The sequence below is a fragment of the Trachurus trachurus genome, assembly GCF_905171665.1.
Source record: "Trachurus trachurus genome assembly, chromosome: 6".
NCBI lineage: Eukaryota > Metazoa > Chordata > Actinopteri > Carangiformes > Carangidae > Trachurus > Trachurus trachurus.
Genome location: NC_139897.1, coordinates 23,331,056 through 23,346,918, shown reverse-complemented (window position 1 = coordinate 23,346,918; position 15,863 = coordinate 23,331,056). Strand labels below are relative to the sequence as shown.

Here is a 15,863-nt window from a genome sequence, read left to right as displayed (position 1 = left end):
AACTGGATTTCCATTCAAGTTCATGCTGTCACTGACATCTCTGGTTAAAATTTCAGCGGCTGAGTATCTCTTCTGTTTGTTTAAGCTTCGACTTTGCCTCATTCTCAGAGAGATGTGTGACTGCATCCTGATGAGACGGTGTGTTTGGGACACAGATGAAAACTTCAGATGAGTGGGGGACGTCCGACACACTCGAAAATGTAAGACTGATGATTTTGTGGGTGTGAAATGTGAAGTGACATTTTTTTTCAGAGAACTATAATCAGTAAATCTTGTTTGGAAAAACAAACTATAATTCTAAAATGACACAACCAATCAATGTGGATGATGATGTGATTCTGCTTCTGCTTTCAGCTTTTCAACAATATGAGATCTGACACAAACACCCGCAAAGCATTTATTTTACAAAAACCCTGAGTTACCTCACATAAGGCAGATTCATTCTTCTCTGAAATTATTAAACGGACTGAAATGTTATATTTTCTGACAAGAAACCTTGTGTGATTCATGTTTGACCCACATAAAAAAAGAACCATTTTTGTAAGTACCACATACCAGCGCTGCGTACCACCGCTCATAACCATCAATCTCTCTTCATGCTTTCTCTTAATACCCGGCAGTACTTTGCCCACAGTGCATTAGCCCAACTGCTCAAATAAGACACAAAAGGGCTACAGGAAAATATGCAAAGTCTACATTAAATAACAGTGGCTTAGGAGCAAATGTCTTAAGTCCAGTTGGAGCTAATGAGGGACAAAAAGGTGTGGGTTTTATCCCCTTGCCATTTGCACTTCAAGGTGAACCGTTAATGGTTAAGTAAACCGGTAATCCTGCCTCTGCAGAATAATTACACAGTCCCATCTCCTTCATTACCTATACTCTGTTCCACTTCACACCTCAAAAGCGACACACACAGATTATTCAGTGAGTGTGCGCACAAACACTCACTCATGCACACACACACCCACAGTATTGCTCACTGACACACCAACCAAATTAGAGAGTTTAAAACGATGACTAAATTGGTTATCTTGAACAGATCTCAGTGAATTATGTTCTCATTTCGCTGGCAAACTGAGGTCTCCTGAACGCACCACAATCATATTACTCGTTTTATCTGATATCAGAGTCAAGCTATGACCCTCTCAGTCCTCACTGACTTCATCAGATACCATAATTCCACTCACCATTGTAGATCATGTAACCGGGAAGCATTTGTCAGCCCAGAATGCAACGGTCATCAGTATCAATCAGCTTGCATGATAAATATCTAGCATTCTGTAATGGGACAATGGGACTGAGTATATCTCTAACACTGATGTCCGTTGTGTTTAATCATGAAGTGATATCATGCGGGTTGCCACGGTGAAGACTCATTGCCCTCTCTTATCATCTCCATCCTCTGGCAGGAGCCAAGGCTTAATCAATCTTAACTACCTTTGATGGTTATGTGGTGGGACGGAAGTGACTGCACAGGACTAACATTAATACACAGGGATCCATCTGCTGTGCTGCTGCTGGACGACACCAGCTCAGACTGGATGAGAAGAGAAGTGATACAATAAAGCTGGAGACGGCAGGCAGTAAAGCGTCAGTAAACACTGTATGATGCATGGCTATCAACTTACTGGATTATGAAATGTACATACAGTACTGTATATGTGACAGCTGGGCAGAAAAAAAGAGAGAGACGTAAAACATCACCAATTCACACATGAAAAGATACAATGATTGACATGGGGGAAAAAAAGAGTGCCCACAGATACACGATGTGGATTGATTTCATCACACATGCTGGTGGGACACGGTGTTGTTGCCTACAGCTAACCCCTATATCTTCCTCAAACACCAAGGGAAATCAGTGGGAGCCGGCAGATCTGTGGACTCCACAGGGGAATTGACACATGGTGAAAAGTCAAGATGAGGCAAAGATGAAGATGAAGAGCACATAGACCAGATTGAAAAAAAGGAGGGTAAATATGATGCTAGTATACGTGTTTCAGTCTAGTGTGTGTTGCGTGCACACCCAGACTGTCTGTCCCCACAGTGAATCTGCATGAGTGTTATAGCGAATGGAGTTTCCATTTCAATTATTCACCATGCACAATAGACATTTCAAATCCTGAAATGGGATTTATATTAATCAGACTCAAGTGACTGAAAAAAAGGCCAGGAGCTGACCCATCCTATTCTCAGGTGGGAATGAGATCAAAAGAAGTTCAAAGATGAATCATCTTATCCCTTACCAATACTGCTGAGACACATGATTATGAATAACAAGTACATATTCATAAGAAGCAGAATGCAATGGGAGGGGGGGTGGCACCAGAGGTTAGTGTACGTGAAAATCACAAGGTGAGAGAGAGAAAGAGAGACATAACTCTGAGAGAAATATATGAAGCTTAAAATTCAAAACAACTATAGAAGAAAAACATCAGGATAGAAACTGAAAAATATATATATAAAAAATAAGGATAGAAAGTGAACATCTGGTTAACTTGGTTATAGGTTGGAGGTCCAAACAAAAGTCTGAGTGAAAGCATGTTTTAGATGATAGAATTTGTATTTGCCAGTGATAGATTTGCTCCGCAGCACAAGGTATGGGAGAAGGGGGTGGACATTTTCCCAAATCGCCCCTCAAATGAGGCCTGGAGCACAGGGGAAATTGTGTCAGGATTCTAATTTGATTGGTTTATCTTCAGTAATAGATTGACAATTAAAACTGTGACAGCAGCAGTGACACACAAATGTCACGAAAACCTATTTTCTAAATTAATTTATTTTAATGAGTGAAGAGTTTTAGCTAAATTTAGAAGAGTTTTGGTTGTTTCTAATGACAGATTCCTACATTTTTATTTTTTCAACTTCCATTTCTCTTTGAAGTGGACGGGGTTCAGCTGGAAAATGATGTTTTGCCAGTAGGGGTGTAACGGTACACAAAAGTCACGGTTCGGTACGTACCTCGGTTCAGGGGTCACGGTTCGGTACGGTTTCGGTACAACAGACACTAATTGAATGTAAAACTAAAAATCTGTCTTGTGTTATAAAAGTTAAAAGAAAAAAGAATACAAAATAAAACAAGTGCATTAGGAGTGTTATAATGCCATTCATTAATTCTAGAGGGAAAAAAACGTGCACTTGACAACTGGCAACTATTATTCGAATTGTTAAATTATTATTATTAAAAAAATATTATTAAAAAAACAAAACAATAAACTGACATCAATGTTGGTTTACACAGTTAAATTAGACTAGCAGTTACTTTGGTGATGTTTCTGGTCCTGCCTGTGTTCATAAAACATATTAGGCAGCTACACGCACATCCCCCAAAAAACTGAAGACTAGGTGCTGGCCTGGACCACCAAGAAAGACACAGGTAAGGAAAAAAGGAGACCGCACACTAGTTAAAAGCTCCCGTGACAGTTTAATGTCACTCACGTTTCGGGCGTCAGCCCTTCATCAGACAAAATGTGTCTGATTATATATAGTGTGCGGTCTCCTTTTCTCCTCACCTGTCTGTGTTCATGTCAAGAGGCTTAAAAGCTGCGGGATAAGTTGTTGCACACAACTAGTCTTTTTACTTGCACCAGTGATTGACATATCGGGTTGAACATGCGCTACGTGTTTGATGCGTTTCTAGCGACGCACCGCGCATCCGTGAAACATCGCTGACGGACTTTGTCCGGTGGACCAGTCGCGAGCATGGATGTATTATGGTCGCGAGCCGCCGCCGCCGCCGTTTGTTTCATTGAGAAGCCACAGTGACATGAATGAAGCAGACAGCTCTCCTCCTCTAACTTCACTCTCTCATCACTTCTCTTCTTCGTCTGCTATGACGGCTGCAGGCAGCTTCGAGGCTCATTACCGCCACCTGGATTCGAGTGAGGACTCGACTTTTCTTTTTTTTTTTTCTTTTTTTAATATTCATTCAGACGTATTCGTCGTGTGACTGTGTGCACCGAACCGTGACCCCCGTACCGTGACGGCACGGGACGAATACATATACCGTTACACCCCTATTTGCCAGTGATCAAAATACCATCATGAAACAGACAAGCTACATTTTTAAGTGTCAAACTTTTACTCCGCAAACTTGTATTACAATATTTCCAGTAACTTTAGCTTTGTTCGCCTCTCTCTGAGTTCCTATTGCTAGAGGGGCAATTGTGTATTCAAAATCAAGTTATTATGGGCTTTAAAACATACATACGATATATAGCAATGCAAAAAAAAACTTTTATTTTTCCACATAATTCAACCTTATTTGACCCCTTTGTAGCCTTGTTTATATCTTTACCAGTGAATCACTAGCAGCTTGGCTCATTTATATCCTTACTGAATACTCTGCTAGATATACAGCATCCAAGCAGTGATGAGGGTCACGACTTCAGTCAGTATGACTTTGAAGGGTCATGAGGAAAAAAGTTTGTTTACCACTGATCAAATAGCTTATTTTGACTTAAATCTGGCCAGCCTTTTTTTTAATAATCAGGAAAAAAACAAATCTGACCTGGTGCAATGCCAGTGGTTAACACAAACAGACAAACATTTAAATGAAAGAGAATGACTAGATCATGTTTGCCTTGTCAACAAAGGAGGAGGGGATTAATACACTTTTCCTCCAAATGCACTGGAGATGGAGCAACTATACAAGGGGTTACAGCATCAGTGAGTGCTTCTGTCTGTGGTTTCCATTGTCTGAGCGGCTATTCCCCCTCACATCTACAATTTCTATTTCCTGTGCAGCCGCAATTACATGTACCGGTCGTCAAGTCCTGTTAGGTGTAAAGGTGATAGTTGTGGAAGTAGTGCTGGTACATGGACGAAGCGGCTGTCCATTTGACTGAATGGCACAATGTGCTCAATCTGTCTGCACTGTTTGCTTGCCTATTGTTACCACTACACTTTCCTTCAGTGCTCCGACGTTGGCCTGTCTGCTTATGTCTGTTTCTTTTGTGAAACTTGTCATTTCAAAAGGAATGATTCTTAAGATCAGATTTTTATTTTTCTTTAGGTCAAATTACTCTATGCTTGAAGTTGAAGATGAGTGTTATAAAAACTGCCTGGCTCTTACTTTTCAGACTTTCCAATCTACTGCTTGTGTACATGTTGTGACAGGGTTGTCACACTATAGGGATAAAGTCTCACTGAGGGCACATTTTGATGATTTTAATGACACTTTGAGTAAAGAAAGACACATGATTTTTTTTGCATTTTGAATGTTTCTTAAAAATCTCAAATGTTAACAAACGCTGTAATTTATGTTATGTTATTTTACATGTCTATCATCACTCTGAACATATGCCGGTCTTGTCTACAATCCTCTGTGCCCCTGCCTGTGAGCAGACTTTTTATTCCATTAGACTTTTGCCTGTCCACCTGCTTACCTGCCTGGTTGCCTGTCTGTCTGGCACAATGCCACCCATCTGCATGAACAGTCTGTAACAATCTCCAGACAGCCTTGTGTTGAACAGGCCAGGCACTTCTGATATTAAGTGGCTTATTCTCAAAAATGTGGCAATACAAATAAAAGAAAAGAAAAAGTACAAGGTCAAATGAGCACATTTTTTAGGTGCAGTATAAACCAAACAAAACAAGCTGACATTTCTTCTGCTTTTCAGAAACAATGTATTCATGATGAAGACGGCGAGGATGCTGTCACATAGTGTTTCACTGATTTTTTCCTATAGTACCTGCACAAAAGAAATACTGTAAACACATGGAACAACCACATAAAGAGAAAAGCACTGTATGTAACAACATCTATTGCACGTCTGTCCGTTCTGGGTGAGGGATCCCTCCTCTGTTGCTCACCCTGAGGTTTCTCAGATTTTTCCCTGTTAAAAGGGTTTTCCATGGAGTTTTTCCTCAGTCGATGTGAGGGTCTAAGGACAGAGGATGTTGTTACGGTGCCATGTAAAGCCCTTTGAGACAAACTGTTTGTAAAAACGGGCTATAAAAATAAAATTCCCTTGCCTTGCCTTGCCTTGCCTAAAAGTAGGCCTACTGCAGATTTACTGTACATGTATTGGTATTATTAATTGTTGAGAAAATATTATGACATCTTATTCAGTACATGATAACTTAGGATTTTATGACTAAATATGTCCAGATTTTTAACCATTTAAAAGAGAAAAATTGCTATCATCGCTACATAAGTTGATTATAATGATGGCTTCACTACATGTTCTTTTTTATTTGTTTGTTTTTCTGTAACCACCACTTTAGTACTAAAAAAAAAGTGTAAAGTGAAAGCTCTAAGGAGCAGAGCAGTAGAGTAATGTAATATACCCATGAGGTGAAAACCCTGCTTGATAAAACAAATTCTTAGCAATGGCTATTACACCAATGGCTATTACACCATGAAATAACAACTGAGGACCCATCTCTGATAGTGCCTTTCCTACGTTCCCTTAATACAATACAGATTTTTTTTTTTTTTTTTTATCAAGATAAATTGATTATTTGACTTTTTTATTTCCTTAAAAGCTTGACCCAACATAACTGGCTTCCTCCATTGACCATGAGAGTGACTTATAGTGAACTCCTTCTTTAGCAGACAATTCTGTCAAACAGCCAGATGGGAAATTTACTCAAATAATTGATCCCTGCAGTCAAAACTGTTTACTATAAAGTTGTTCTCTCTCAGCCTTTACACAGAAAACAAACAGTACATTCTGGTCCAGTGTCAGCCCCACGTGTACATGTTTTCACATTGTGTCCAACTCCATTTGCAACTTGATGTTATTTTTTCTAAATATATTTCTCAGTTTGCTGCATTAATGTTGATGTGAATCTTCTCTTACAGCTAGGAACTGAATCAGCCATTGTTTTGCCAAAAGTTTTGCTATTCAGTTAGTCATAAAATGCTTCTCAATAAATTAGTTTAGATTCACTAACAGCAGTGGCTGAGGCTGGAGATGTGAAAAGCTGTTGTGGAGCTCTGCGGCATGGATACTAAATATGAGATAATGAGCTCTGAGCTGCCAGTCGAGTGAATGGAGTGAAATACAGTCCAGCTGCCCTTTCCTGCCTCCTTCACAATGCAGTTTCTCCATTCTATCTTGTCAGCCACTGTCTGCTCAGGCCACATCTGGACCACTGGCAAAAGCCTGATAATGAACAATTTATGCTGGATGCAACCCAATAGTAGTCCGTGAAGAAAAGAAGAACCAAACACATACATACAAAGGCTTGTGAGGGAGAAAATCAGTGTGATTTGCAAACCCAGTTTATGGATTGAAGAAATTATGATGTTAAATTATACTGCAGATAGACACAGAGACACGATTGTGCTAGTGCTTGTATCTGAGCAGAGATTCAAAATGAAATGACTGACAGAAGGACAATTATCGCTTTCATTGCAGCATACCAATGACACATTTGCTGCTGAGAATATAAATAACTGGCTAATGAGAATATAAATAACACACAAGCTAATGAACAGAAGAACTTGGCAAACAACTCCAGTGACACAACACAATGACAATCAAAGCTGGTAATGAAATCACATCTTAAGTTGATAATTGAAAAATTTAATGAATTATATTAAGTCGATTGCAAGGGAAAAAAGGGAGAGGGAGACGGGCAGCGGTGAGGTGGCCTGAAGGTTAGAGGAGAAGTGGCAGCATGCAAAAAGCAGCACTCATCTAATCCTCATCAACACCACTGTGGTGCCCTTGAGCAGGGCTCTTAACCCTTAACTGCTCCAGTGGAGCTGCTCAATGGCCTGCAGCTTCCAGGTGTGAATGTAATCTCGATGTTCCTGTAAAAAGAGACTTGAGAAGTGTCTCGGGCTAGAACTACCATGAATTATTAAAGGTTCAAAAAGGAGCATAATATGCAAGACAAGAACCATACAGTACACAACTGGCATCTAGCTATGTTTATATAGCTAATAGTATATGTTAAGTTTACAATATTTATATGTAAGCATATCAAAGTCTACATGAACCAGAATATTAATGTGAGTAAAAGTCAGAAAATAATAAACTGTTCAGCTGACACCAGACTTCCTCACATGCAAAATTACCTCAATTGCTATTACTTGTGTTGAAGTGGTCTTCATTCAACAACAGAGGAACCTTTTTGTTTCATCAACCCAGTCAGCCATGCTTTTATTCTGATTTGGTTCCAACCTTAAAAAACACTTTATTTCATCTGAATGATGTTTGAGAAAACACATACCCCTGGAAACAGTTGTGAACTGAAAATGTTACCTGTCATTTTCTGAAAGTGCACTTACAACCCCAGGAAGTAACACTTAATTAAAAATATATTTTATTTTACTATAACTACTTGTTCAAATTACCTCACTATAATATGAATGCTTTCTCATTTAGACAGTCTGCAAATTGACAAAATTTAAAACTGTTTTTCAACTTGTTTATTTTGTTTTGTTTTTGTTACCTTATTGTTTACTCAAATATTGAATAAACAGCCAAAGGCCAAACATGAAGCATTTCCATTTTTTCATTTTGTGCCGAGTTTCCACCATGCCTACTGTGATGCCTCCGGTAATTTGGTTTCTACACCTTAAAGCTAAACAATGATTCATTACTCCACTAATTCTTTTAACAGGCTCATTTCAATGCATAGTCACACGGGAGTGGAGGTAAGCACCGTCTCTACAGGCAACGCTTTTGGGCAATTGAGTGTCAATCATGTCATCTGAGTTGAAGATCTTTGTTTTCAAAAGGGAAGCCAAAGTAGTAATAGTAACAGTACAATATGCAAAACTGAACAACTTAACCATCATGCTGTTATAAATCAGGAAAATAATAGAACCAGCAAAACACTCAGAACAATGAGATTTGATGGAAAGCTTTTCTATTTTTCTTTATTATCATTGTCTTTTTCATATTCTAGGTGCAGTCTAGTTTGTCCTCTGACTGATACAATATGTGCGCACATGCACACACTACACAACTATGTAATTTGGGATTTTAATCAGGGTTTTCCCCTTCGTAGCTGACTTCACTGTCCTACATTTGCATATCTGCATGTCCCCTCCTCTACCACTGGCATAATGAATGCTACATGTCCCATGGTGGAGCCAAATGTCAGGCCCTGAGGCTGGCAGACAGTCCTCAGAGCATAATGACCAGATGAACCACCTCTTCTCATGACCCTGAACAGAGCAGAGCGAAGAGAAGAGTCAACTAGATGTGACAGGAAGAAAAAAGAAAGAATTAGGACAAGACCAGAGCACTGAAATGCAGAAGTGAGAAAAGTGAAACTGAAAAAACAAATAATTTTGCAAAGAGGAGACAAACAACTTGTACAGTAGTATACTGTATGTTGCAAGGACAGAGAGATAGACAGAAGATGAACAGAGAGATCAAAGTTATGGGAAGACAAATGTCAGCGGGACAGGGTGAGCAGGCGCAGAATGTGAAAAGAAACAAAAATGGCAAAAGGAAGTTGGTGGTCACAGGTTAATGCAATGTGATATTTTCTGAATGTATCAAAGCTGTTGACTCAGCTGTGCAAAGTACACAGTTGAAACAGTAATCAGCAAACTCAATATCAACCTAGGGTGTATTGATTACAGGAAAACTTCAGCAGCCACACCACATGATCCCATCATCATTAAAGAAAATCTAATTACCCAGTGGCTGTGATGCCACCAGACATGTCCAAATGCTTCATGCTTTTAATGTTCTGCCAAAGCAAACCCCACACACACATATGCACACACCCACAGAAGATCATTTCAGAAAGCAAGTCATTAATCTGAGGAGGCACAAAAGTGACAGAATATTGCTTTCGTTTTCTTAAGCTTAATTAATCATCTCTGTGTGTGCACAATTAGACAGCAGATGATGTCTGATCGTGCTCAGCACACTTAGCCAGCTGACACTACCATAAAGAACCTGATCCACAAAGATCCTGGCTAGATCCACAAAGCTGATCTCCACAGAGACTGGCAGAGACTCTTGATGAGAAGAGGACTTCACTGGGGCAGGTGGGGAAAATAGTCTATACCGACTTCGCTGTTAGCAGGTTGATAGAGTTAGGGCTTGTATTTTTCAAATGGAATGAGCACTACACGAAATACATAAATTATACCTTCATTTACACCAATTTAAAACCAATCCTCCTATTTTCTATAACTGCTTACACAACAGGCATTGGCCAAGAAGCAGGGTACAAATTCCCATTCCCATTCCCATTAGGTATTTCATAGTCCCTGACTAAAACAGTACTTGATGTGTCTTGTCTATGTGAAGCACTTCTGTATGTCTCCCCGCCCATCTTGCACTTGGCTTTATGGGTGAGTTTCTGTGCCAAGGTTGAATCGTAAGGTGAGACTTCCATCTTAACTAGACTAAGGAATATGGACTGAAGGCTCAAGGCAATTCATTAAAATGCAAGACCCTGGAGAGCAATTTGAATGAAAGATCACAACCTCTCAAGCAGGATTTTATCCAGGAAATATGCAGCTATTAAGAGACAGATTACAGACAATGGAAGATGTGCAGAAAGTAAAGTATGATTTCATGGAGCTTAGCAAAATTCAGGTAGAGCACTTCATCCTTTCATCCTCTACTCCTTATGAGCCACGCCACGCCATGCCACACCACACCACGTGGCTCTTATCCATTATATTTGCACACTGCCTCTGGTCAGCTTATATCTAAATAGCCTCTTGGTGCTGTTTTATGCCACGCCATTAAGCCTGTGAAAACCCCTTTTTATTAAACCATACTGTATATGGACAGAGGGGTGAGCATGTTGTTTATGTGCACTCTTTAGTGGTGACAAATTAAAGAGAGAAACTGTGTAATTAAAAGGATAAGATGAATGGATGCTTCAGGATGCATGAGAAGTCACTACATGGTGTTTTTACTTCTCCAGTGAAACTTTCATCCACGTGGAGGAACTCTGCCAAGGAGCACTGAAGCGCTTGTGGAGGCTAAGACTCTGGCTGGTTTTCCCCTAATTAGTCCTCTATCTATACAGTACAGTGCCCATTGTGCAATACTGCCAACTCTTGACATTAATGCCAACACAGCATGATGAAAATCGTCCCATTATATATATATATTCATGAAGTTGCAATTATGATTCCACGTCTCTACAGTCATTTCTAATTTGAAATGACAGCTGCGGGAAGCGGACACTGCGACTCGCAGCCAGAGGAGAGGGAAAAATAGGAAGATGACGAACAGAGAGAGCAAGGCTGATTTAACACGCTAATATCAAGTCTGATCAACTTTCATTACCTTCTGATATTCACTCTGACCACAAGTGTACTACGCACATGTCCCACCCAACCAGGTACAACAGAACTGTCATAGTCAGTCACTGGAAATACCGTGACAAATCCTGGTGGGGCATCGTGGTCCAGGACTGGTTTCACTTCACGGATCCAAGCACCCATTTTGATTTATTTTTAGCCTGGGATTCCACTGTCAAAGCCTCGGTTCAGCCATCTCCACTCAAGCTGCCTCAATTCACCAAACAGCTATTCCAGCTCTCACCATGCAAGCCACCGTCGTACAGTTTGCCCAGTCATTACCAGCCTCCCTCAACCCTCATCCGCCATTACTACTTTTAAATACATCCTTTATAACAAATTATGTGTCTGTTTTTGGATAGCCTCAGAGTGTTCAACAGACCAATGACAACACCGACCGCCCTTTAAGCCTGCTATGATATTAGTCAACCAGCTGTTGATCAGTATCTAAATGAGATAATACTGAGTTGTCTATTATGATCCATCCAAGACCCATCTGTTATAAAACGTATCTGATCAAGAGGTAACTGAGGTGGTTAAATTAAAGGGTTAAAAGCCTTTAAACTGTTTCACTGCATCAAAACAACAGACGAAGCAGCAGTAAATGAGACGCTGCTAAAGGTTCATTTGAAATAATTCTTGATAGCAGTGCAATGTGAGGGGACACAGTTTAAACTTCCCTTTGATGTTTATTATTTCCTTAATACACAAACCACACTGCGTATTGGTTTGTTAAAATCCAGCATGACAATACAACTGTTTTAAATACACTGAAATGAGGGAGCACAGATGAAATCAAATAAGGTTCATGACTATGTCTACAGATAATGCACCAAGAAGAATTGTCTATGTCAATGTGGGTGTATCTTGAACCTTTTTTTGTAATATGTTATTTTAAGTTTTGTTAGGGAATAAACTACATATCTAAAAGACTGACATAATGCATGCTGCACCTCATACTTTTAGTCATTAAATTCATGTAACTTTTTTTCCAATCATATCTTATCCATAGAGACAGAAAGCATGGTAGCACATAATGTGTTTTTTTTTTCTTCAGTCAGTCATTGTGGCACACTGCATGTGCTCTATAGTAGTTGAGGCACCCACTGCGTAAGTGTATCTGATGATGTGTCTCACGAGCACGACATGCAAATTTGTATTGTACTGTAAGCATACATGTTTGTGTTTAAAGACAGTTGTCAGTCTGACAGAGCTGTGAGTGCAGCAGCCATTGTTCTGTGGCTATGAGAGGATGCTGCTGGTTCCCAGAGGACAGGGAGGTCTGAACAGAGACTGCACCCTCAGGGAGGAGGAACATCAGCAGTTCAACTCACCCTCCCCAAGGTGGCAACTCTCATGTGGAAAGTACACATGCATGCATACACGCAGGTTTGAAAATTCAAAGGTAGGAACACAGTCACGTTGCAGTCACACAGGTACCTGCATGTGCAGTATACTGTACAGCTCAAACAAAAGCACAACATGTGACAGGTCTGTTTTGCTGGAGGTGCCAATTTTCGCATCCCATTTGCTCTTTTGTGGACGGCTTTGCTTCTCTGCACCTCAAACTGCAATGTGAAATGGGAAGATATATCTATATAGATAAGTCACATTACATCAATGCACACATCCTTTGGTTAAGATTAATAGTGCTGCATAGAGTCACTTGGGTACAGGGATGATAACCTCCTATAGAATTGTCCAAACAAACCCAGTGAGTCAGCTGGGAATGTGTGATTCACCAATTCACCAAGTTCCATCTAATGACTCCACTCACTAAATCAAGACAAAAGATACTTCCCCTTTAAAAGGACACTTTAATTAATTACCCCTGGAAAATCCCTCTAATTCTGTACTAGGGGCTCAGTGAATAAAACTGAAAACCCATTAGTGGGCATTCATCTGATCTCACCCAGGAAAAGGAGGCAATCAGTGCGGAGCAGCTCACTACTGTACAGCAGAGCAGTGGGACAAGAAGGGAAGGGGGGCATGGCTTGTGTGGAGTGTGTCATGGCAGCTAAGCTACTACAAAGGTGGGTCTTATCTATTAAATTATAGGTTGCTCCATTGTTAATAAATTCATTTAAAATCAGGCGGGGGAACTACCGATGAAAATTAGCCTTCTAGCTAACTCAGGTACAATTACATTTGTTTTTACAATATTTTATAAATGTAAACTGTCCATTTTCAAATAAACTAATAAATAAATAAAAAATATTGACACATGCTGACCATTAATACTGATTTCTGGCTGGAAAAACATGAAAGAAAATAGAAAATGTGGATTCTGTATAAAAATAAATGAAAAAAACAGGGCAAAAAAAGAAGTTCCCCGCCCTGGAATTGAACTGAATTGGGTTTCTACATGAAAATAAAGTCTGAAATACTATACACCAAATTACATCATTTTTGGGATGTAAAAAATACAGTATAACACAGACCTTAGGAGTCCTGCTAATATAGAGCTCAACTCTAACACCAGAATGCTAACACACTAAGTGACAGTATGCTAATGTTTGACAAGAACATTTGACAAGTTTAATGTGTTAGAATGTTAACATTTGCTAATTGTATATTTACTGAACACAAAATGAAGCTGTGCTGCAAAGAGGAATGTCTTCTGCAGGTGTTTGGTCACAAACCAAGGTAATGAATGCTGAAATCTTTTTGATCTGCTGACAGAAAAAAAGATGAAAAGTCAGGAGAATCATCAAATAAAGTAGGTTTTACCCCATGGGATCTGTGTATATATGCTATCTGTACAAATGTTCATGGCAATCAGAGTATATGTCAAGATGTTTTAATCTGGGCCAAAGTGATGGATGGACCAACCACACCACCAGCACGATTAGAGATTCTTACACAAATGTAGCTTTTCAAGCACTCTTATTAGCATATCACCGCTGTTAAATAAAGGGTTGAAAAAGGAAATTGTGAAAAATCTGTGTGTGTGTGTGTATGTGTGTGTGAGTGAGAGAGAGCAGATTATGCATGGAGGAGAATAATGTTGTCAGTTGAACCACCACTCTATATAAGAGGGTTAGAACTCTACAGGGGATGATAAGGCAAAGGAAACCAACAGCAGAGCAGTTGAGATAATGTCATTACCAAGCCCAATTCATGAAATGTACTGTGCAGAGTAGAATAATCCAATGGGAGAAGCACGGATCTTACAGTGTTGGTTTTCGGCCCAAATGCACTTCTTGCCCAGGGTAATTAAAACTAAGTAATAAACTTTGATACAGTTTCCCACGGCTGCAAACAACTCCTACGAGGAGAACAAATGTTGAAGGGCAGTTATTCAAAAACAAAAGGAAGCTGTAGAAGAACAAAATAGTACATGGACAAAACACCAATCCACTCTTTTAACAGATCAGCCACTTTAATTACCCGTAAACTTTAAGAGAGAGAGGCACAATGCATGACTTTGTGAGAGTGGGACAAAGTCACGAATTAAGTGGCTCTTTGAAAGATATTTTGTTCTCCCATGGTTCTTGATTTATTTCCTATAGCAACACAATCAATGACATCAAAACAATCAAAACTTGATGATACCCTTCATATGGAATACATTACTCAAACTCACAGGCCATGTATTCTGTGCCCTTGGATCTATTTGCCTCTTTATTCTTACAAGTGCTTACACGAATGATTGCAGGGGAGAAACATCAGATTGCTGGTGCTCCACTGTCATTTGTTTGTCCTTGACTTGGTGAGTTATGATCATGACCATTCACAGTATTCACTGAGCCTGCTGCAGTACAGGGTGTTGGAGGACAGCACTCTGACAGTGACTGGAGGATGACATAGCAGCCTGTTAAAAAGAAAATGCTTTTTACACTCCTGTGTGAAAATGGTAAGCAGCTATGGTGAACCTGAAACAAAACCTACTTTGCATGTCATCTGAATCAGATGGAAAGGGCAGCTGGTAGGTCATAAAACTCAAAAGATAAAGTTTTTTTTAATTTTTTTTATCACTGATGGTATTTTGTATAAAAAGACTTTGTAATATTAAAACACCCATCTTTTAATAATAACTTAAAATAATAACTCCCACTTCACTGGGTTTGGGTTCGGGGTTAACCCTAACCCTTTAAAGTGAGCACAGTTTCAACCTTCAGCAAATTAATGTAGTTTCAAACTGTGCATACACATTATTCCACACAGTGAAGGTCAAATGTCCAAGGGAAAAATCCATTTGTCAGTGCAGGAAGGCTTTAATAAAACCGGAATAAAATGAACAATGTGGGCCATCAAGACTGTCAGCGAGTTTCTGTTCAAGGACTATAGTATTATAGTGTATGTCCACATTACAATGACAAAAGTTTAACGTTTAAATGACACAGCCTGTGTCAGGGACAGGGCTTAAGCATTCAGCACACTGTGATCCTCAACTCAGTTTCTTCCTGGATGGCTGGCTATGTGTAAAAGCCATAAGAGGTCTGTCAGTCTATTATTGTGTGTCACAACTTGGCCAGTTAGACATAGTATTTGCATTTTCTGACTGTCAAGAGACAGTGTTGTTGTAGAGCCAGCTGATTAGTCTTTTGGGAGTTTTGTTGTGCCATCTTAAGCAATAGGCATACTACAAGAACAAAATATAAAATGGGCAAATCTATTA

General features: G+C 39.6%; 1 protein-coding gene across 1 annotated transcript in view; it reads right to left on the bottom strand.

Moving 5' to 3' along the window:
• cdh13 (cadherin 13, H-cadherin (heart)) overlaps positions 1 to 15,863 on the bottom strand; it is a 306,474-nt gene that overhangs the window by 106,470 nt on the left and 184,141 nt on the right. The window lies entirely within an intron of this gene.